Consider the following 26,133-nt stretch of genomic DNA (forward strand, 5'->3'; position numbering starts at 1 on the left):
TATTTGTGAGTAAGATTGAAAACCATTATCAAGTACTCTAGGTTTAGTATGTGTACCTTATCTGCTTTCACTAGCCAGGGGAGCAATCATGGCACTGCCAACTTTGCTTGAGATGTTGCCTGATGAGGTCTTTAAAGGAGGCTTTGGATGATGTGTTTTGAATGCTAGTGGGGAGATAATTCCATTTTTTAGCCACTGAACTACTATATAGTGCATCTCCAAAGCTATTGTAGCCATTGGTGACTTCTAGCAGTAGTTTGCTTGATGATCTAAGAGGTCATTTAACTGAGTGATGTGGTTACACATTTCTTAATCCCTAGATTTATCATTGCATTTTTTGGGAGTTAACATGTATATTCATATAGAGCAGTTATGTACATTCTTTTAATGATGCCATCGTAAATGCATATGTATTGCCAGTCACTGCTTCTTTTTCTGGTACTCATATTTTGTTTCTGTTTTTTACTCCCAGACAGGGATATGGCTTCCCAAAAATATGACCCACATAAACATACATTGTCAGATGCTGAGAATGAGGTTATAGTGCAGGCCCTCAATCAACATGGCTCAGTTCTCTTAAAGAAAATTGCTACTGGCAAGTCCATCTGTAACCTTATCAGGTGGCAGATAGTTGATGATGTCAATGCAGTGAATGGCCATAGCCATGAGTTTGGACAAATGAGACACTGGGCCAGTGAAATGATCACAAAGGACAAAAAATATCTAGTGCTATATCACAGGGATGCAGGGCTACTGGTGGTGGTATTACTATCAAACCAGGAGCTCCTGTCCACTGCATGGGAAAGAGGAGCTCATTGGGATTTCCCTGTGTTGTGCTTGATGCAAGTTCAGAGTTGGAAGATATTCAAAGGGTTCTACTAATAATGCTCCAGGTATGCCTTCCATATCTCTCTGTCTATATAAGTGGGTGTGTATATGTGTGTGTGTGTGTGTGTGTGTGTGTGTGTGTGTGTGTGTGTGTGTGTGTGTGTGGAGAAGGAAAGAGACAGAGAGAAATAAAGGGAAGGGAGAGAGAGAGAGAGACAGATATAATACAGACATAATAGTGTACAATCTTTTAATTTTCAAGTATAAAGATATTTGTCTTTCATGTGTTATCTTCATTTTAATGGTTATTATCCTCTAGCCATCTCCATTTTGTCTGTCTAGGCTTACCTGGTAATGACGTTTCAGGACCACCTGGAAATGGAATGGGTATACCTTTTTTACTTGTATTAATTTATATAATTTATCCTGAAGACTACCATAATTCCTTTTTTTAATTTCACTTGCAGCTATCATTGTTTAACACATAGCTGTGTTGCATAAGTCTGATTAGTTTTTTTTGTGTGTGTGTGTGTGTGTGTGTGTGTGTGTGTGTGTGTGTGTGTGTGTGTGTGTGTGTTTCATTGCTGTAATCACAGGTGAGCCTACCACCTGATGTCGGGTTATTGGTATCCTCTGATGATGATGGTGGTGATGAAAAGGCACAGTCTGAGGTCGTAGAAGGCCAGTCTCACAGACGTACCCATGACATGGAACTATCTGAGATAGGACAGGTTTTAGGGTGACATGGTTGATCAAAACAGTGGAGTTACTTAAGTTGCAGAGCTGGCAGAGTCTTCCCCTAGCAATCGTGAAGGTGAAGTACCACACAGGGGTGTTGATAGAGTTGCTTGAAGTAGGTATGCTTCCCTTCATCCCCCTGATGTTAGTGTGTCAGTAGGTGTCAAGTAACATATAAGTAGTGCTGTTGTGGAGGCACTGGCACGTTCCACCAAGGCCTTGGAGGAGAAAGGCATGTTGTGCATTCTGATGTGCAAGACTGCTTGAAATGTTTGAGTGACTCCTTGGCCCAGATGAATTACTCACTAGATCATATTGTGTCTCTAATGGAATGTCTGCTGGGGAAGGTCAGCATCCATGTGGCCAAAGAGCTGCTATAGCGACAGAGTTAGCTGACTTAGCCATTGCAGATCCCACTCCCACAGTTGCACTACTTCCACTGATCCTTCAGTAATTGAGGTGTCCACACCCAGATGTGGTAGACTAAATGGTTGTGGCTCTGGACATAGTTAAGACTAGAGCTCATTTAGCAGACATTGTTCACATTTAGGTAACACTCCTAATTCTAGCCAGGGTCATGGAACAAGCAGTGAAACTTTTGGCAGAGGTAGTTCAAGTGGTGAAGGGTAACAATGGTGAACTAAATCCACCATGCAATGCTTACAGCTGCCCAAGATGCCAGGGCATAGTATCAGCACAAGTGCTTTGGTTGTTTGTCTGCAGGCCCACACACAGTACAATTCAACTTGGCCATACCACACACACACACACACACACACACACACACACACACACACACACACATGTACATATAAACATTAATATTGAATGAGTTACATCTTTTGCTACTGGCCCTGACAATGGATACGCACTGTTAACCTTATTTCTCACTCATGCACACTTTTTTAGTGTCAGTCTTGCCCTCCTGTAACCCTCCTACCCTGTATAAGTGATGATGACTGTTCCCTGCCCTTTGCACATTTCTTTGTGATTTAATGTTGGCTATGTCTGATGCACAGAGTGGATAGCTAATGTTTGTTTACTCAGATGCTTGCTTTAATCAAATGTACTGCATTAATTGTTTTCCTGTTCAAGTTTAACCAAAATAACTCCACCAGTGCTGGACCAGGTATACACCAAAAAAAAAATCCAAAGAAAACCAAGTCAGTCCAAAAGGAAACCACAAAGCAGCATTTTAATAATCCAAATAAAAATAAAACAGAGAATGGTTAAGCGCTTTCGTCTGTCTGACTTGACAGACGAAAGCACTTAACCATACTCGGTTTTATTTTTATTTGGATTATTAAAACACTGCTTTGTGGTTTCCTTTTAGACTGACTTTCCTGAGGTAATCATGTCTTGTGTGACCCATGCATCTCACTGAAATAGGCACCCTCCTTATTCATTCTCCTGCAAACATGCACACATTCAACACACACACACACACACACACACACACACACACACACACACACACACACACACACACACACCATACGTCTTACTTGCCCCATAGTTTGAGAATGTCCCTGATGTAGCCTCTCATGTTTTTCCTGTCTTTCATAAATTACAGATAATTACAGTAAGTTAATAGCACCCGATCTTAGAGGTTCAGTCTTCTTATTTACAGAAATAGAATTGTGATGCTACAGTTGTAGCTCTATTACCTTTTATGTGACTCTGAGTAATATTAGAAATATCCCAGGTATCATCAGTCTTACTCCTGGATTTGTATAGAAGTCTTTAGCACGTGGTTTAGAGTTATGTCACCCTCTCAGCATGGACGCACCCCACTCCCTCAAAGTTGTCCCTGGTTTTGCAGAACATCCTTGATTTTGTCTCTTATACCTGCCTTTTCTGTAATAATGCCTGGGCCATTGCAATCAGTCAGTAATACCTGACATTAGAATGTCATACTTCTTATTCTTCAGAAAATACTTCAAGATGCAAGATGTGCTTTTCACTTAAGTCATTACTTAGTTTACAGGACTAAAGCACTCATTTGTTAATTAGCTGCTTCCTGTGCTAGGGGTATGGGGCTCAAGTCAGTTTTGTATCATTGCTAAACCCATTGTTCTATTAACTATGTATGTAGTTTAGAGTAATATTAAAGTATCTCCAGTGTTTACTGTTTCAGAAACCTGTTGCTCTATCAATTTTGTAAGTAGGTTAGGAAATATTAAAATTCTCTGGTGTCTAGTGCCCCCCCAAGTATTGCAGGAGTTACTTAATCATTAAGGGAAGTTTAGAAGAATGGCAACCTCATCACATGCACCACACTAACACACATACACACACACACACACACACACACACACACACACACACACACACACACACACACACACACACACACACACACACACACACACACATACACGCTAACTCACCACTGAATAGCTCCCACTGTGACCACACAAGCAGACACACAGATTCACAAATACACCCATTTACACCTGCACACACACACACACACACACACACACACACACACACACACACACACACACACACACACACACACACACACACACACACACACACACATGAACACTCATCTGTTGCCACTTATTCCCTAACATACACAGACACATGCAGCCACATATACACATATGTGCATGCACCGCCTACCCCCACCTCAAACTTACTCAGCTGCATCAGTGCTTTACAACAGACATTTCTGGAGGAGGGTGCATGGTTATTTAGTAAGGCTGTTCCCATGAATGGCTCATTAGCATGTAGCATAGTCAAGAAGACAGGTTTTCAAGGTAATTCTACAGACAAAATAGAATTACTGTGGAACTGTGTTTCAACTGGAAAGGTCTAAAGCCAGTGCTAAAATGGTTTAGGGCCTACCAGTGGCAGTAGCCCATTTTGAATATCAAGGAGTTTCTCTTCATAATTAGCCCTCACTGCAACAACCCATAGTGTCCAATGGTAAAAATGTAAGAAGGATGATTTATTTATAATTCAGTATGACCTTGTTTTTAAAGATAATGGTGGCATTAGCTTTGCTCATTATAGGAACTATGAGATAGGGAAGATCAGAAACATCCTAGGGTTGTTAGTGTGATGAAGATATTTTCATGCTTAGAAAGAATTTGTGTTATTTTGAAATGTTCTGATTATCAAAGTAAATTGATATTAGGAGTATTTTTGATGCTGAGTACTTTACTTGTTTTGGGTAATTGTAATAATCCATCTTCTCTTTCGGCTGTTCCCATTAGGGGTCGCCACAGTGGATGTTTCCATTTTTTCCTGTCCTCTGCATATTGCTCTGTCACACCAACCACCTGCATGTCCTCTCTCACCACATCCATAAACCTTATCTTAGGACTTCCTCTTTTCGTCTTACCTGGTAGCTCCATCCCTGTCATCCTTTTCCCAATATACCCAGCATCCCTCCTCAGGACATGTCCAAACCAACACAATCTTGCCTCTCTGGCTTTGTCTCCAAACCATCCAACCTGAGCCGACCCTCTAATATACTGATTCTTAATCCTGTCCATCCTTGTCACACCCAGTGCAAATCTTAACATCTTTAACTCTGCCACTTCCAGCTCTGACTCCTGCCTTTTTGTCAACACCATCGTCTCCAACCCATACAACATAGCTGGCCTCACTACCCTCTTGTAGACCTTCCCTTTCACTCTTACTGGTACTCGTCTGTCACAAATCACTCCTGACACTCTTCTCCACCCATTCCACCCTGCCTGTACACTCTTCTTCACCTCTCTTCCACACTCACCATTACTTTGAACTGTTGATCCTACATACTTAAACTCATCCACCTTCATCAACTCTACTCCCTGCATCCTCACCATTTCTCTATCTTCCCTGTCATTCGCACACACATATTATGTCTTAGTCCTGCTGACCTTAATTCCTCTCCTTTCTAGAGCATATCTCCACCTCTCCAGGGTCTCCTCAACCTGGTCCCTACTTGAGGAGCTGCAGCATGCCCACTCAAATGGCATTCTGTGCTTCTAGCTATCTGCCCTGATACTGCGGTGACAGCAAGCTGCTTAAGAAACCACTAAATCCACTCCTCCCCTAGTCAAATGTCTATTGAACCATAGCTTTTTATTTCTTATCCTAGCATGCCAGTTCTTTCAGAGCTCAAGCTGATATTTGTACCTGGGTTGTCGGAGACAGAGTCATGGATTTATCCTTCTGTATTACAGAATAGGTAAGGACCCTCATATAGTTAGCCTCAGGGTTATGAAGGGACTGAAATTCTGACATGAGGTAGGGGGCAGAGGTATACTAATCAACTGTCCAGATTTTTGCAGAATGTCCAGATTTTTCATTTCATTTACAATTAGTGTTTTTTTTTCCGGCAAATCATTGAGAAATGAGGTCATTAAATAATGGCAGACATTTCAATTTCAGACTACATTTGGGCCCTTGTCCTCCCATGTTAAGAGGTCGAGAGGTTTGGAAAGAGGGACTTGCCCACTTTCAGAAATGGGTCTCTGTTTTTCTTTTTTCTTTTACAGAGTGACATTGCTGCAATTTCATGGTATTTCTTTTCTTTTACAGTGAGCACTCTGTTTCATCTTGTTATCTAATGACATAAATCAGTGATATTGTCAAATTTCATGTTAGAAAATGTATGAAATTACTGGATGGATGTAAGCCCTAATTCTTCTTCTGCTATTTCATTTTGAATATGATGCATTTTTTTTACCATTTTGTTTCTATTTCTGTTTGGAAACAATCCTGTTTGCATTTTCTTCATAATAATATGTGATCTGCATAAGTATAATACTGCAGCCATGATAACAATTAAAAGCTGTTCATTACTGGGGAATTCATCATGACTTGTGATTTTCCCCTGATTCTGTTTATAGGCTTATTTGGTTTAGTGGAATGGCTATGATTTTTGGGCATTCAAGACGCTCAATTGTCATAACTCTGTTGATATTTTCTATTTCTGATCTGATACTATACATGTACATATATAATTTTAAAGAAAGATAGTTGAAACATTGTATCTGATGAAGTTTAATAGACAAAAGCACTTATTACTTTGAATAACTTGGACTGCTTAAAGCTCAAAGTAGGATTATTCCACGTTTTTGTTACCCAATTTTGAGAATGTGTATCTTCTGCCATGGTTAGCTGTCTGACTGCAGAATACCTACAGGAATATAACAGTGGATTACTTCAAACAAAGATGCTTTTTCTTTTCTTTTTACTTTTCATCAAATACTGTTGGTACGTCTTTATGGAAAGACACAAGATTCAAAAGTCTAGATCTCACCTCATCAAACTTGTGTTTCACATTTAACAGAGGTAATTCCTTGTGTCATTTCAGATGCCATCTGCTGCTAATCTCTCTCCACAGAACTTACACAGAAGACTGGTCTGGCTCATGCATCCAAAATTACTTGAGTCTAATGTGGCATCCTGTTTGTGAAATGTTACCAGTAAATCCTATTGCAATTGGTCAGGGAAGTCTGCATATGCTAAGATTCTGTTTAACATAATTAAACACACGTTTAATAAGGTTTTCCTTCATCCTTTACAGGAAATTACCAGATGTAATTTCTGGTCTCTTGAAGACTAAGTTATTGATTTTACCTGTGGCAACAATTATTATATCACTAGTTATATAAGGTACATCTCCTTCTGACTATATAGCAATCTGATATGTGTCTTTCCTTGCTGTGAAGTTTACTTAACTGTTTATTGATTCAAAATGTTCTGTCAGTCTTTTGATGCAACAGTTTCCTTATTACTGATTTCAGTGTAAACGATTAAACTGGGTGCATTTAAGTATGAATGATTTGACAAGAAAATTAAATAGTATATGTACTTTAATGTAAATGTGTTTTTATGACAAGGAGTCTTGATAGATAAGCTATACCTATTTTTTCTGCTGAGGATCTTAGTTTTCTAATTTCGTCAGTCATCATTGCTGCTGCTTTTATTTACTGGAATTTGTTCATGAATTTAGAAGTTCATAATATCATAGAACTTGTTCACAGTGCCCCAAGCACACTTATTTGGGTTATTGAGGACAGACGTATAGGGCAGGATTCAGAAGTACCACTATGCTCTCTGAGAAACTGCTATGGCCAAAAACAGCAATTTCCTTGATTTTGATAAAAGCAGTTCAATTAAATAATCAATAAAGAGACAGATACAAGAGACAAGTTAGCTGCACTGAAGAAAGACCTTGTTATGAGCTAATTTGCATGTCACTAAATCACATTATGTTACTGCTAGTGCCAATCAGCACTTTCCTAAGGTAACCAAAATAACTCACCAGTGCTGGACCAGGTATACACCAAAAAAAAATCCAAAGAAAACCAAGTCAGTCCAAAAGGAAACCACAAAGCAGCATTTTAATAATCCAAATAAAAATAAAACAGAGAATGGTTAAGCGCTTTCATCTGTCTGACTTGACAGACGAAAGCGCTTAACCATACTCGGTTTTATTTTTATTTGGATTATTAAAACACTGCTTTGTGGTTTCCTTTTGGACTGACTTTCCTGAGGTAATCATGTCTTGTGTGACCCATGCATCTCACTGAAATAGGCACCCTCCTTATTCATTCTCCTGCAAACATGCACACATTCAACACACTCTCACACACACACACACACACACACACACACACACACACACACACACACACACACACACACCATACGTCTTACTTGCCCCATAATTTGAGAATGTCCCTGATGTAGCCTCTCATGTTTTTCCTGTCTTTCCTAAATTACAGATAATTACAGTAAGTTAATAGCACCCGATCATAGAGGTTCAGTCTTCTTATTTACAGAAATAGAATTGCGATGCTACAGTTGTAGCTCTATTACCTTTTATGTGACTCTGAGTAATATTAGAAATATCCCAGGTATCATCAGTCTTACTCCTGGATTTGTATGGAAGTCTTTAGCACGTGGTTTAGAGTTATGTCACCCTCTCAGCATGGACGCACCCCACTCCCTCAAAGTTGTCCCTGGTTTTGCAGAACATCCTTGATTTTGTCTCTTATACCTGCCTTTTCTGTAATAATGCCTGGGCCATTGCAATCAGTCAGTAATACCTGACATTAGAATGTCATACTTCTTATTCTTCAGAAAATACTTCAAGATGCAAGATGTGCTTTTCACTTAAGTCATTACTTAGTTTACAGGACTAAAGCACTCATTTGTTAATTAGCTGCTTCCTGTGCTAGGTGTATGGGGTTCAAGTCAGTTTTGTATCATTGCTAAACCCATTGTTCTATTAACTATGTATGTAGTTTAGAGTAATATTAAAGTATCTCCAGTGTTTACTGTTTCAGAAACCTGTTGCTCTATCAATTTTGTAAGTAGGTTAGGGAAATATTAAAAATTCTCTGGTGTCTAGTGCCCCCCCAAGTATTGCAGGAGTTACTTAATCATTAAGGGAAGTTTAGAAGAATGGCAACCTCATCACATGCACCACACTAACACACACACACACACACACACACACACACACACACACACACACACACACACACACACACACACACACACACACACACACACACACACACATACACGCTAACTGACCACTGAATAGCTCCCACTGTGACCACTCAAGCAGACACACAGATTCACAAATACACCCATTTACACACGCGCGCACACACACACACACACACACACACACACACACACACACACACACACACACACACACACACACACACACACATGAACACTCATCTGTTGCCACTTATTCCCTGACATACACAGACACATGCAGCCACATATACACATATGTGCATGCACCACCTACCCCCACCTCAAACTTACTCAGCTGCATCAGTGCTTTACAACAGACATTTCTGGAGGAGGGTGCATGGTTATTTAGTAAGGCTGTTCCCATGAATGGCTCATTAGCATGTAGCATAGTCAAGAAGACAGGTTTTCAAGGTAATTCTACAGACAAAATAGAATTACTGTGGAACTGTGTTTCAACTGGAAAGGTCTAAAGCCAGTGCTAAAATGGTTTAGGGCCTACCAGTGGCAGTAGCCCATTTTGAATACCAAGGAGTTTCTCTTCATAATTAGCCCTCACTGCAACAACCCATAGTGTCCAATGGTAAAAATGTAAGAAGGATGATTTATTTATAATTCAGTATGACCTTGTTTTTAAAGATAATGGTAGCATTAGCTTTGCTCATTATAGGAACTATGAGATAGGGAAGAGCAGAAACATCCTAGGGTTGTTAGTGTGATGAAGATATTTTCATGCTTAGAAAGAATTTGTGTTATTTTGAAATGTTCTGATTATCAAAGTAAATTGATATTAGGAGTATTTTTGATGCTGAGTACTTTACTTGTTTTGGGTAATTGTAATAATCCATCTTCTCTTTCGGCTGTTCCCATTAGGGGTCGCCACAGTGGATGTTTCCATTTCTTCCTGTCCTCTACATATTGCTCTGTCACACCAACCACCTGCATGTCCTCTCTCACCACATCCATAAACCTTATCTTAGGCCTTCCTCTTTTCGTCTTACCTGGTAGCTCCATCCCTGTCATCCTTTTCCCAATATACCCAGCATCCCTCCTCAGGACATGTCCAAACCAACACAATCTTGCCTCTCTGGCTTTGTCTCCAAACCATCCAACCTGAGCCGACCCTCTAATATACTGATTCTTAATCCTGTCCATCCTTGTCACACCCAGTGCAAATCTTAACATCTTTAACTCTGCCACTTCCAGCTCTGACTCCTGCCTTTTTGTCAACACCACCATCTCCAACCCATACAACATAGCTGGCCTCACTACCCTCTTGTAGACCTTCCCTTTCGCTCTTACTGGTACTCGTCTGTCACAAATCACTCCTGACACTCTTCTCCACCCATTCCACCCTGCCTGTACTCTCTTCTTTACCTCTCTTCCACACTCACCATTACTTTGAACTGTTGATCCTACATACTTAAACTCATCCACCTTCATCAACTCTACTCCCTGCATCCTCACCATTTCTCTATCTTCCCTGTCATTCGCACACACATATTATGTCTTAGTCCTGCTGACCTTAATTCCTCTCCTTTCTAGAGCATATCTCCACCTCTCCAGGGTCTCCTCAACCTGGTCCCTACTCTCACTACAGATCACAATGTCATCTGCAAACATCATAGTCCACGGGGCCTCCTGTCTGATCTCATCTGTCAACCTGTCCATTACCATTGCAAATAAGAAAGGGCTCAGAGCTGATCTTTGATGTAATCCTACCTCCACCTTAAATGCATCTGTCACTCCCACTGCAGACTTCACCACTGTCACACTACCCTCGTACATATCCTGTACCACTCTTACATACTTCTCTGCCATTCCTGACTTCCTCATACAATACCACAACTCTTCTCTAGGCACTCTATCATATGCTTTCTCCAAGTCCACAAAGACACAATGCAACTCCTTTGGACCTTCTCTGTATTTCTCCATCAACTATTGTAATAATCCATAAGAACTGTAATTTCAATAACTTTTTTACTTCCTTTAATTATTCAAAACTCTTCCTGTTATGCACTTGATATAGACTGTGTAACATGGGTTCATATAATAATGTAGTTAGTACCAGTTATCTTAATTACTTTATGCACAAAGTAATATTTTATCAGATTTACTTGATATTGACTAGTTTGCCTAGTAAGTATTTGGGTATTAACAATCTCTTATAAGAATTATGTTATCATTGTTTTTTTTTTCCTTCCTTAATTTAATCAGAAAATCCACCTGTTCTCTATTGGATATAGACATGGTAATGTCTGGTCATATAATATTGTAGTCAGTATCAATTATACAATTACTGCATGAGCAGTTACAGTCCTGATACAATTACTTTTTGAACAGTTATAACCCTGAGGTCTTTTGCAAGTGCTAATGTGTTCTTTTACAAATGTTAACAAATCATCCACAATCATTCTGGATTTGCAACATTTAAAGAAAGAATACTCTACAACGTATGTTCTTAGGATCTTTAAACCAAGATTCAATAGTGGTATATAGATATTAACAACCTTCAAACAAATGAAAATTCCTAAGTTGTATTTTGTTAGTGAGATGTCTGGTATTTATTTATTTTATTAATCAGATAAATAAGCTTGCAGTGACTGTATTTTGTTGACCATTGACATATGGGAAGTGCTGATTCAACAGTTATAATTTATATGCCATCAAGTCCAAAACTGACTGATTTAGTAAGTTGCATCAATTTACAAACAAAATAGAATCACTATTTGGGGGGGGGTCTGTTCTTTAATAAGAGATTTATAACAGCTATTGAAAACAACATCATGCTGGATGTAATATGTATATACTGAATTTTGTTCAGCATTTGTCAGAGTATGTCGCAGTGTGGCAGTGTGGGATTGTTATTGGGAGATTTAAATCTCAAGAGTATATCCTGGGACAAGGTAAACAATGTGACGTCTCACCACTGCCGACCAATATGTGACATGGATATCCCACCTCTGGATCAATAAACAAGAAGCCTCAATCCTCAGCACTGGCACCTGTGGGTGGATGTTCACTGGGAGGATAACAGGTACACACACAGTATCTCCAGATGCAGCTCTCTGCATCAAGTGCAATTTCCCTTAAGAGCACACAGAGACTACAGTTAGTCCAGGGCTGGTTCCTCCATCTTTCTGCAGGTCCTCAATAAGACTTCCTACTGGCACAGCTATAAAGTTGTGTCTTTAGCCAGGGTTTCAAGCCAAGTCCTCCAACACTCTCTCTGTCCAACCAGTGCTTTGTGTCCCTGCCCAAGTAGCTCATTAACACACTCTTAGAGATTTGATTTGCACACACACACACACACACACACACACACACACACACACACACACACACACACACACACACACCTGGGAGAAGCTGGCACAAGTTTACTAGCTATGCCCCCTCTTGCCCAGACTATAAGGTAGTTTTCACTGGCACCAGAATCCTACTGCCAGCTACCTCATGGCACTTCCAAGGGTACCCAATATACTGAGTGAAATTAATATTAATACAAATGGTAGTTTGACTAAGAGCAAGGCTTTTTGGAGTGGCCCACACTGTGTCACCAAATAAATATGCAAGTATTCTCAGAACTTAAATATCTCTACAAAGATCGGCCACAATGAAATGTTTAAATATATTTAATAATAAATAATAACAGAACAAGAAAATACTAAGAATATATATTCATGGTGACATCAGAGCTTAAAAGCACAGGGAATATTTAAAACAACACTGTAGGGCAGTCGCAAACAAATAAAGAGCAATAATATCTAAACTAAGCTTCACTATATTCCTGATTGAATCTAAGAGAATCATTATACTTTTCCCATTAACTTACTAAGGGAGCAAGGCAGATGATGAGGTGAATGGTTCTTCTTGTTGTCAGGTCAAAGAAAGAATGATCTGTCTCACTAAGAGACTTCTCAAAATAATATCTAAAACATTACTTCTGAGATAGCATGCACAATGACATCATTTCTTGTCATCTGACTTCTAGTTCCCAGGCAAAACCCCCATTGCTGGCAGCTGGCAGTATTTAGCACATACCCTTAACAATACATACACAGGGGTTTTTGCTCAGATCTTTGGAGCTTCTGGAGGTTGTAAAACAAGTAAACACTTCCACTCGTCCTGAGTTCACCCCAAAGACAATACAGAAAGCTTCCTAGTACAAACTTTGTGTCTCTGGCTGCCTTGAAACCTGTGAGATAGCATCTTTATGGCCTAGCCTATAAAGTGATTTAATTTCAGATAGTTTTCTAAAGTTTGCTGGACTGTAGTTAACCCTCCAGTTTACTTTGTTAAAACAATGACATTTAAACAGTTAAAATAGTGCATGCACATTTCTGTTCTCTGCAGTAGGCACGTGGTGGTTACATTTCAAGCACAGCACTTTACAAATACCATTTTAACACACACATCTCTACAAAGCAGTTTGGTATACACATGACGTATGGTTCTAATACATTTGTACACAAGCATCTTACTGATATATAATTATTTACAAACTTCCAGTTAGCTGTGCTGGCAGTACCCCCATTCGTCACAGACAATACTGCAAAAATGTGAAGAATGTTATACATTTTCTTTAAAGAAAGCAAGTCATATGAAGTAGCCAAGTCCTGTTCAGAAAATAACATTAAATATTATACGAACATCTGGGCATTTTAAAGTGGAATATTGCTGTACACTTGCTCCTTGGAATTGATGTCACCATCTTACTGTATTAATTCTGCTGAATGTACTAGTCCTAAGCAAAAGTAAGAAAACTTTGATACATTAGTGTATGATAAAGCTTTGGAGCATATAAAAGACCCAAACAGGAATACTGTTTAAAAAAGGTAGAGATGCAAATAATAGTAATAATAATAGTAATAATAGTAATAATAATGTAGGAATGCTTGAAATGACAATTCACAAATTGTGATATACACTTAAAAACAAGAGTAAGAGTAAAACATTTAAACCATATAGAAGGATCACTGGTAGAATAAAAATATTAATCAGGACAAGAAAAAAAATGCTTAAAATACATGGAGAGACAGCAGCAATAGATTATTAGAAAACTGCACCTCAGTGAGAAAGATTAAGAAAAATGTGAAAAGAGAACATCATCCCCCAGATTTACTAATCTTCCTTGTAAGACAAGATTAGTCTTGCCCGGAAGCGCCAGTGTAAGATTATGACGGCAGCACCATGCATATTAATGAGGGTGCGCTGCCCCAACTCTAAAGCTTAAACGGATCATGGACGAGTTTAGGGGATGTGTCGGACTGCCGAGCAGTCCAAATATCCACACCCCTGCAATGAAGAAATGCCACAACTTCACTTTTAAATGAGTGAATACGCTCATATGTGAACAATGTAATACTACACTCCCCCATATGTTCAACAACTAACAGAATAAAAAAATAAAAAGAGTAAACTAGATAGTAGAATCCGGGCTGGCAGCAAAATGATTTTTAATTCAAATAATCCAAAAACAGTGAGTACATATATTCCGAATATCTAAAGCACAATGAGTAAATATATTCCAAGTAAGCGCTTTCGTTTGTCACACTGACAAACTTCTTCTGACAATAAAAAACATAACTTACTTCTGTTAAAACCACTTAAAATTCCTTCCCTGCAATATTATTGGTCCATCTCGCTGAAAATACATGATACCAGCAACAACAAAAAAATAAAAATATTTTTTTTTTATCTTCTGATATAGCTGCGCATAGTTGTGTGGGTTTGCCCATTGCTTAGCTACAGTTACAACAGCTTAGACACCAGAAGAGGATAACAAGAAAAATATATAAACTTTATAACCATGACTATCACACAACTAAATCTAGTCTGTCTTCTCATAATTCTTTACAACACCACAAGTTATCACTCTAGCAATATCCCTAAACTTAGTAGCACAACACTGCATTATGCACTCTCATACACAGACACCACACATTATAATAATATCTGCCCACACTTATTCAAGAACTACATAATGGACCAATTCAGAACTAAACACATATGCTCTCATTCCTACTCCAAAAAACACAATACTTTCTCACACTCCTCACCAAACTCCAACATCTGTATAACCATTTTAACTCCAGGCTCACCATAAGTGGGGATATCCACCCCAACCCAGGCCCAAATCCATCATGTCCAACGCAAACTGCTCAAACACAAATGTCAGAACATAACACCCCCACTTTCTTCATCCCTGGGCAAATCAACAACAGTAGCAAAACCAACCATCTTTTAATGCTAAATATTAATATTAGAAGTATCAAAAATAAAATACCTGAACTCCAGGCCACAATAGCACACTACTCCCCAGACATAGTTGCTTTAACAGAAACCTGGCTAAATAAAAACATAGCTAACTCAGAAGTTCTCCCTACCGGCTACAATATCATTAGACAAGACAGACCACTTCATAAAGGGGGTGGAACTGCCTTACTGTACAAGTCCAACTTAACTGTCCGTCAATTACCAAACTCCTACCCTCCCCAATAATTGGGACATACTTATCTCACAACTTCAACTTCACCCTAAAAAGATCATCACCACAATTGTGATCTATATTCCACCTGGTAATACACCTGCTAGCCTTGAAGACTTCTTATCCTGGTGTTCTTCCACATACTCACAAGAAACCCTTATTCTAGGGACTTCAACCTAGATTGGTTCACCTGTATATCAGAACCACCAAGTAATCTAATAAATCTCCATGGCTACCAGCAGCTAGTCCATATTCCCACTAGGTGTGATAAAAATCTAAAGGGAATCCATCCTTGACTGGGTCCTAACTAGCAAAACCATATTGTACCCTCACACAGACAGTCTCCCAGACACCTTAAGTGACCACAACATAATATACTTTATACATAGTAGAACAAGCAAATGCAAAACCACTAACTATATATCCACTAGAAACACAAAAAAGTTCTCTCCTGAGGTATTCAACACTTTACTGTGTAACTGTGACTGGACCCCCCTAAAAACTCTCCCACTTGACCAGGCTGTAGCATATTTCAACAAAACATTTCTACAACACCTAGTCACTGTCGCTCCATTGCAAAATCAAGGTTAGAGCCTCTACAAACCCCTGGCTCAGTAAAGAAACCAAACAAATCCTCAAGTCCAGAGACACTGCCTGGCATTACTATCAAAAAACAAAGAAACACAAAGCCTAACTAAGTACCAAGAACTGCGCAACCATGCAAAAAAATGCATTAGGATGGACAAAAATCCTACTACACAACATTACAAACTAAATACCAACACAACCCGCAAAAATTTTGTCAAAATGTAAACCAGCTACTAAAATCCACCCAAAAGACTACCCCCAAACCAACCACCCTGACACTAAAGTTCCCATCGAAACACAATTCAACTCCCACTTTGTGAACTCAATTCTATCCTTAGTATCACAGGACAGTTCCTTCCTCACTATCCCACTCAACACAAATAACACTAATACAAGCTTTACCCTCAAAACAGTTTCCACCACTTCAATCAAAAGCATGCTCTCCAAATTAAAAACCTCATCAGCAGCAGCCGACCTACTCCCCAGCTATTTCGTGAAACTCACAGCAGATGCTATTGCTATCCCAGTCTCCACTCTCATAAACAGATCAATTGTTGAAAACTATGTGCCCAAACTCTGGCAAATATCCTATGTTACACCCATACATAAAGGTGGGACCTCCACTGAACTTAATAACTACAGTCCCATTGCTTTACTCTCCCCCTGGCCAAAATCCTAGAAAAATGCATCCATACCCAGATACTAAACTATCTCCTAGACTGCAACATCCTGTCACCTACTCAGCATGGTTTCAGACCTGCCCATAGTACCACTACAGCTCTCCTCTGCTTCACAGACACAGTAAACCGTCTCAAAAATGAAGGCCTGCAAGTGTCAACTCTTTTTTTTGGATATGTCCAAAGCATTTGACACAGTCTCACACCAAATCCTGCTAAACAAACTAAACCAATATCATCTATCTAATTCCACTCTTAACTGGTTCCAAAGCTACTTAACTGACAGGTACCAAGCTGTGAAATGGGAAAATTCTCTCTCCTCAGCTGCCCATAACTATAGGAGTCCCACAGGGTTCTATCTTAGGACCACTACTATTCACAGTCTTCACAAATGACCTCCACACCTCCACACAGCATGCATCTATAATTCAGTATGCAGATGACACTACCTTAATCTGTGCTGCACAAAACATTCCCACCCTCCTGCAAACAACTCAACTAGCATTCTCTGATGTTGAAAACTACCTTACCAAAGCCCAACTTATCCTCAATCCAAAGAAAACTCAGCTTATGATTATAACCAGTTCTAACAAAAACACTAACAGTCAATTCACTATCTACTCCACAAATGCTACTCCAATTGCTCCAGTGGCACAGGCTAAGCTATTGGGAATAACCATAGACTCCCACCTAAAATTTGATAGTCATCTCAACTTAACTATTAAAAAAGTACATGCCAAACTGGGGTCACTCTACCGTATCAAACCATTTCTTACCAACAACACAAGATCAGCCATTGCTCGCTCCCAACTTCTATCCACCCTACTCTATGCATCTCCCATTCTGACTAATCTCAACAAAACTGAACTAAGCAAAATGAAGGCTTGCTATAACAGAATTGCCCGTTTTGCTGCAAATTGCTCATATAGAACTCATCACTGTACTGCTTTGAGACAGCTCCACTGGCTTGAACTGCCCAACCTCCTAACCTACAATCAGCTCTGCCTCTGCTATTCTATCTATTACCTCCCCAATAAGTGTCCTGTCCTCAAAAACCTAGTACAACATCACTCAGCCAAAAGGCCTCTTAGATCATCAAGCAAACTACTACTAGAAGTCACCAACAGCTACAATAGCTTTGGAGATGCACTATATAGTAGTTCGGTGGCTAAAAATGGAACTCTGTCCCTACTAGCATTCAAAACACATCATCCAAAGCCTCCTTTAAAGACCTCATCAGGCAACATCTCAAGCAAAGTTGGCAGTGCCATGATTGCTCCCCAGGCTAGTGAAAGCGGATAACATATGCATACTAAATCTAGAGCAATTTATAATAGTTTTTCAATCTTACTCACAAACACTGGCTAATCTACAATGTATGTACTGTACCTGTGTACTATGTATGTATTCTACCTACATTCCAAAGTTCAGCTGTATACCACAAATCTATTACTTACCTTTATTTTTAAAATTAATATCTTTTTTGATTGTTCTCTCCACTGTAACTGTTTGTGCCGCATACCACTGTAAAAACATGTCTCTTGTAATTTGTGTGTATACTGATTATGTCTAAATAACTAAATGTGTCTGTAATTTTTCTTTGTGGAGCTTTTCTCTCTGGGCCTCTGCTGAAAAAGGGCCTTTTCGGCTCAGTCAGACACCCCCGGTTAACAAATGTAAAATAAATAAATAAATAATAAATATGCAAATTAAGTGACATAGTGATAGTGTAGTGGTTAGAGCTTTCATACAAAGAAGAGGCATTCCTGGTTCAAGTCCCACTACTGCACGTTCCATTTTCCTGTGGGAAATCTGTATACAAAAACATTTCTTGATATTTTTTTGTATAAGTTTGTAAAAAGCATTGAACTGTTAAATTTAGTAGTGCATGAATTATATATATGAAGGTGAAATGTTTATGCATTCTGAGGCATGAGTACATTCTGAGGCATGAGTACCTTATTTTAAGCAATATAAAGCACTGCTAACCACATGTTACCAGTATTGAGCATATTTAAATACATTTGCGTGTAGCTGTGCAATGCTAAGGAGGAGTAACACAGGTTCACTACATGTTACTGCTGATTACCTTCGTGCAACTCCACGCTAACCAGCGCAACATAGGGCAACGTCGAGCAAAGTCAGGTAAACATGCTCACACTTGCTTTACTGTTCCTTAACCAGTCAGTTCTGCCCATCAGGAAAATAAAAAGCAGTGACAGGGCTCAAACTCAGGATACTGTGCACTATAGTCACAATATTTAACCACTAAGCCATGATAGCATTTCACAAACATGTACTTTCAACAGAGACATATCTATCAAAAGGGATTTTAAACATTGCCAACATCAGCTAAGCAGGCTTGCCCACAGCTGAGCTTTTCCAAAACTGGCCAATCACAAATAAGTGTGGGAAATGAGGCATATTTAATCTCCACATGTGGAAATACTTGCTATAACTGGTTGTAGCTTCCTTCTGCAGTCAGCATGGCTGGTGTAGGTGAGGGCACTTGGTTTAGAGTGCAATGCTGGGGCATCCAGGAGTCCAAAATTATGGTTTGGCTCCTCATCCACAAACATGAGCAAAGACTCCTGCAGGGCCAGTACCAGGGTACCGAATATAAAACGGAGGCCTGGAACAGTCTTGTCCATGATCTCACCATTGCCACTGGTGTTCCTCAGACTGGTGAGCAGGCCAGGCACCATTTTTCTGACCTGAAGCGGCGTAGGGGGGATGAACTGGACCGATGGATCCAGGAATCCAGTAGGATGCCTAATGCTCCAGTACTAAGTAGCCATTGTATTAAGTAGTTAAGAATTGCCATGCTTGTCTATACTATGGATAGGTATGTCTCAATATCACTGCATTTACTTCACAGCTGCAGGGTGACCGGGCTATGAATCTGCAAGCCCATGAAGATAGGCTGCAAAGGCTGCATCATGAGGCAGGTTAGTAATTATTCTGCATGTACTGTTATATAAAATAGATGAGAGAGCCTTCAAACAGTGTTTTAACCCAATAAATAAAGGTGAAATAATCCTTTAATAAATGTATAATTCCTGGAGTGCGTCTATGTAATTTTCTTTGATATGTTATTGTACTGTTGCATTCTACAAATAGTAGTGTTGTATTAAGCAGTGTCAACCCACACTTGGGTAGGCCCATATAACGTGGATGAAGGGAGTGCCAGTAGCTTTTATGCATATTTACCACCCTCAACTGTTGGTTCATGCCCAGCATGTACAGGTTAATCTGGCACATGAGTATCTTGGTACTGTGTTCCCCAGAAATGTCAGTGTGCTGCCAGAAATGAAGGGAGCTGTTAACATATAACTGATACTTTCACCTGAACATATCAAGATAATTATATGAAAGTAGAGCTGTCAGTGTACCATCTTAGCAGTAGTGTGTGTTAGCAATTCTCAAAATATGTTGCAGTAACATCTGCATCTTGGACAGTTTGTATGTAAGATACAGCTCATGTATATAATGATCTAGCAAAATCCAATTGCACAATATAAGGACATTGGGTAGTGTAATAATACATGTAAGGGACATATAACTGCAGTTAATAGGAATGTAGTGAAAACTAGAAGGATATATAAGTTGTTAATTGAGCTATCTTTTTCCACCCTACTGTATGTGCATAAAAAATGCAATTCCACACCTCAATTGGTATGTCTAATCTCAAAACATTTGTTGGGACATATGTCCTATTGGTTTATAAATATTTGTTTTTATTTCTATGCATGTGCCCTGTTAAAATACCACAATATTGGTGGCCTGTTGCCATCAATTAAACCTGCATGCTGTTGTAATGTCCACTATTGTTCTATATATGCATGTGTTATGCTTGCTTTTCAACTGTTGAAAATCTGGTGTGTTGGGTTAATGGGAATACTTCTGCATGCTGTTTTAACTAATTGGGAATGCTGTTGACTGTTACTAACCCATATCTTTATTAAACTCTCCAAAACATAGTTCATATGGGAAGGCCGGTCCCAGCGGACCCACCTGTCCCACCTCAGCTGGCCATAGCACCTGACACCAGCAGATCCAGTGCCCAGCCTGGGACCTCCTCCTCCATTGGCTCTGTGCCACCTTCGGGTGGAAGTGCTGCAGGGGAAGAGGCTCAGCCCCCCGTGCAAGCATGGGCAGAGAGGCACCTATCACCCTTTGTACGGTCTGGGCTGTGGTGCATAGAGAGATTGAACATTCTGTTGCAGAACCTCTGCACCAGCTTGAGGACTGAGTGGCACAACTCACAGGTCAGCCTGCCCCTCCTACACAGCCCCCAGCTCAGCCACCTTCTGGGCCGTGAAAGTGCAGTGGTGACTGCCCATGATTGGGGACCTCAGTCCCACTGTTTCCATCTGGGGGGTCATGGGCTTGCGATTTCCAAACATCCCTCTCCATCAAAGGTGTTCACCCACCACGTGTCATATACCGCCCCTGTATGCATCTTGTTTGTCTTGTCTGTTTACCTCCCCAACCTACCTCCCCAAATATACCTACTTCCTCTACCCCACATTCCACTCTCACCTGAAAAAAAAGGGCAATCTGTTCCCAAAAAAAAAATACGCCCCATACATAGCTGCCCATTTTGCACACATGTCCACTGGGTACATGAAATGTTGTTTAATTGGCATTACAACATACTTTGCTGTCCTCACCCCTCTCTCAGGGGTTGAAGGGTTCATATCTACCTCCAAATTTATTGCATATGCACAGCTGTTGCTGTTGAAGAAATGGGCAGCTATGGACCTTCCCTACACCCGTCCTGCACATCCCGAGCTATTTTCCATACTGTCTTTCCCTCTTTGTGCCCCTTTTTCACCACTTTCCTATCTCCCCATTTTTCTTTTCTTTCAAAGAAATTAGCGTGGGGGTGAGCGGGAGTAAGCACTATTAAGCAGTAGTGAGTGGGTTTGCGCGGGTTTGCGCTTGGCTAAGCAATGCAAGGCATTGCGTAAACCCATGCAGACCTACTCACAACTGCTTAAAAGTGCCATAGTCACTCTGTATGTGAGGGACCTTGTTCTGCTCAGGAACAAAATAAAACACCTCTGTAAGTCTTGGACCTCAGACCTTGCACACACTAGACAACATGAAGTATCACTAAGCCACTGTAGATATACATTAAATTGGTGCTTAAATAATTATATCATGCATCAGAATGAGTGAATGTAAAGGAAAATTAGGAATACCATACCACACAACTTTTCTGTGGATGTTGACCAACAGTTGTTGTGGTATTACATTACGTGACTGTGACAAGAGAAGCAGCCATTCTAGTAGGAAATAATGTTACACCATCACCTTACAACCCCACACAGTATCACAACAGGACAAACACTGGCATATCTGTTTAGGGTAGAGGCCATACCTCTCAACTGTTCCTAATTTTCAGGGACGTCCCTGATTTTGACTCAAATTTAGCTCTGTCCCTCTGAATCCCTCCTAAAACTAGTGACTTTGGGCAGAAAGGTGGTGAATTACACTTAATGAATAATGACAATAGTTAAGAGTTATACACTTATTTTACTTCAGAAAAGATGTATTAATTCATATGCTCTGATTCTCTCAATGTTTCAATGTAATAGCACTAATATTTTAAAAGTGTCCCTGATTGTCCCTGATTTTTTCCTGACTTTTCCCTGATTCTGTTCAAATTTGTCCCTGATTGGTTGAGAGGTCTGGAAGAGGCAGAAACACAGATGCATATTAGCCTTTCTGCTGTTACACACTGTGCAAATAGCTTTGGAAGGAGTTTTGGAAACATACCCTTATGTAGGAATAAAACAAATGGATGTAGCCATGTACTGGTAGCAACCAACTGTAAGAATGCCATTGCTCTATTGCTGAAAAGACCTGTGTGGTGCACAGACAAAAAATAACAGGCTATTCTCTGGCTATCATGTGGATAGGTCCACAGTTGGGAGTTACGCACACAGACTACATTCCTTGATAAAGTAACATGTACACAGCAACCCTGTAAATCCAGCAAGATAAAATGCACACAATACTGCTTACGCTCTCTGTACTTCTGCAACCCTACCAAAATGTCGAATTTACCTGTGTGTGCAGGGTCTACCAAGGATGTAGGTAAGCATACTCACAGTACTGAAATGTGTCCAGTTTTTCTGAGCAGCTCATGCTAATGTCAACACTAAAAAAGCACAAAATGTTTAGAACTGTGTAAATGAATATTCACAGTATAGCAGTTCACAAACAATTCTTGTGCCAAAGGAATAAATCTCTATAATTAGCTTTGTATGGCAGTTAATTGTAACAGTTGAAAAGAAAGTACATCTTTCCATGTATCTTGGGGTAGCATTTTGAGGGGTGAGTGCATTTCTACACTGACAAGTGGGTACTAGAAGCAGCAACATTAGGTCTGAGTACAAAATGTAAATCTCTGGCTACACCCCTGGCTTCTGATATAAGAACTATTCCTACCTTCTGTCTTAAACAATGATGTCCACACCAAACAAGGATGATCTCCATCTTGGAAAGCTGAAAGGGCCATGCTTACATGAGTCAGCAATTTATAGTACTGGGTTGCTATGACAGTGATTACTTCAATTACTACACAGCAGGCTGCATGCAATTAGCAAATGGTGGGCACTAATTGGCGCAGAGGCCATCACATGCTCATGTGCAATTCCTACAGAAGCAGGCTGCAATCTATGCCAACAAACTCAATCACTCTATTGCAGAGACTGACAGAGATAGAGACAGAGAAAGAGAGAAAAGGAAACATAAATATTACCAAATTATACAAAAGAAAGGTATGTGACACATTTGTATTTACTGGCATGTAGTAGATGTTATTGAAGAATAGTCTACATAATGTGAAACATTCATATATAGCAGCAGTACTTCTTTCTGCACTGATGTTCTGCTTAACTACTGCTATGGACAATACTGTGTGTACCTGTAGGCAGTGGGACATACCTGTGAAATGTGTAGCTCAGCATTAAATGTCAAAGATCTGATCCATGTTATCTGTGTTCTGTACAGTAGTGTGGCCAATGGCTATTGGGGGGATTAGCGCTGGCATTATATAAACATGGGTGTGACAGAACAACACATGCATGATAGTCATATTAAAGTGTGGCTTAGCACTGGCAAGTGCTGTAGCAGTCTAATATGCTTATCTAGCATCTGTTGCCATATATACCCCCTAATGTTAGTCTGTGTTCATATGTGACACTTGTTTGTGTTGCAGCAAGGCCCAACAGTTCAGCTGTGACGTCCAGGGACTTACAACAGTGTGGACCATGTGTGTGTATGCCACACACATACAGAGAAATATATATATGTGTCATATATATATTCATATCTGTATATGTGCATAGAGCAGGGGACATATGGCAACTGTTTGCGAAGGGGGTACATATATATGTTGGTGAAGGCTAGTATGCGCATATTTGTATGTAGGTTTTAGTGTATGACAAGCAAAATAGCATACAGTGCTGGTATATGACATGTGGTGGTTAAACACTGTGGGTGGTTCGTTCAGTTTGCAATGTTGAAGCCAGTAAGGCCTGCTAAAGCTACTGTCAATGCATTTATCCCAAGACTGTGCGATGTTATTACATTACTGTACACCTTACATCCTTTGTATAATTGATATTCTCACTATGAAAGGTGAATTGTATATGTGCTTATATATATATATATATATATATATATATATATATATATATATATATATATATATATATATATATATATATATATATATATATATATATATATATATATATATATATATATATATATATATACATGTATATATATATATATATATATATATATATATATATATATATATATATATATATATACTCATACACACCTACATCTACTTGTTGCAATACATTCTCTGTACTGTTGACAGATTGTGATGGTCAATATGTTTGTGAATACATAAAAGATATGTACCTGTGGGATAGCTTACTGGGAAACTCTTTATTTTATGGTATTTTGGGCCATTGCTTTGATCCTAGCAAAAGCTGTGTATTCTGTTGCTAGGCAGAACAAGTGCTATTGCATACAGTGTGATTAAGTACCTTGGTTTAAACTGGGGTGTGTCATTGGAGGCTAAAGCACTGCATCTATTATTATTGATTGGTACTGATCTTGAAAGCAAATCCTGTGTGTACTGTAGTACTAATTGAAGCTCTGGGCCTGTACAGCAAAGTATGGTGTATGTCCAAATTTCTTGCATCTACTGTTTTGTGTGGTCCCTGTATTCATCGCAAATTACATTTCTCAAGATTAAGGTTGTCTAAGTACTGACAGACGGTACTGTATAGTACACACTGAAAGCTTATCTGGGTTGTCTTACCTTTGTATCCTGTAATTATGTCTGATGTGTGTGTGGGTATGTCTGTAACATGTCCTTTGACGTATGTGTGGTAATACATATAATTGTGTATCTAGCAATATTAGTAGTGTACTACAGCAGTATGTGACCTATATTCCCAATTGTGCATATATTTTGGCCACAAGTTTGGCATTAACAAGTTGTGTGGTATAATAGTAATAAATTTACTGGACCTTACACTGATTGTGATGGATGATATATTTCTTTACACATCAGCTTGATGTATATCTGCTGTGTCTAGGTGGTACATCGTGTTGCATACAGTGTGCCTGGTACTCTTTTATAGTCTTATATAGTGATTTTATTTTGTTGCTGTGCAGAACATGGTACGTTGGATAGAGAGTGAGCCAGGCACTTTCAAGCAGTTGTGGGGTGAGCAGTGATAAGTGGCAGTTACAGTGTTTCACTCTTGGTTAGCTTATAGGTTGCTAAACTTTAATAAGCTGTGCTTACCCTTCTGAAAACCCACTTGCAACTGCTGAAATGTGCCTTATTCCATCTGTAGCCCCTGACCTTTGTTTTGGCTAGTAACAAAATAAAAAGCATTTACTAGGAATAAACCCACAACCATTCACATCACAGCATAAGTGATTTGCCACTAAGCCATCTCAGATATACATATCATTTATGTATTCACAAACATAACATCCAGTACAATCATACAACACTACAGAAAATGTACTCCAAATATAGATGTATGTGTGTGAGTAATTATTGTAATCTGTGCTCAGGTAAAACATATTGTATTATGTATGTAAGTATATATGTGTATATATATATATATATATATATATATATATATATATATATATATATATATATATATATATATATATATATATATATATAGAGAGAGAGAGCAGTTCAGTGATATCTGTACTGTATAATGTTAAATGTGCCATATGACTTGC

Source organism: Protopterus annectens, chromosome 2.part0, assembly GCF_019279795.1.
Source record: "Protopterus annectens isolate FY-2018-M chromosome 2.part0, PAN1.0, whole genome shotgun sequence".
In the NCBI taxonomy this organism is placed as follows: Eukaryota; Metazoa; Chordata; order Ceratodontiformes; family Protopteridae; genus Protopterus; species Protopterus annectens.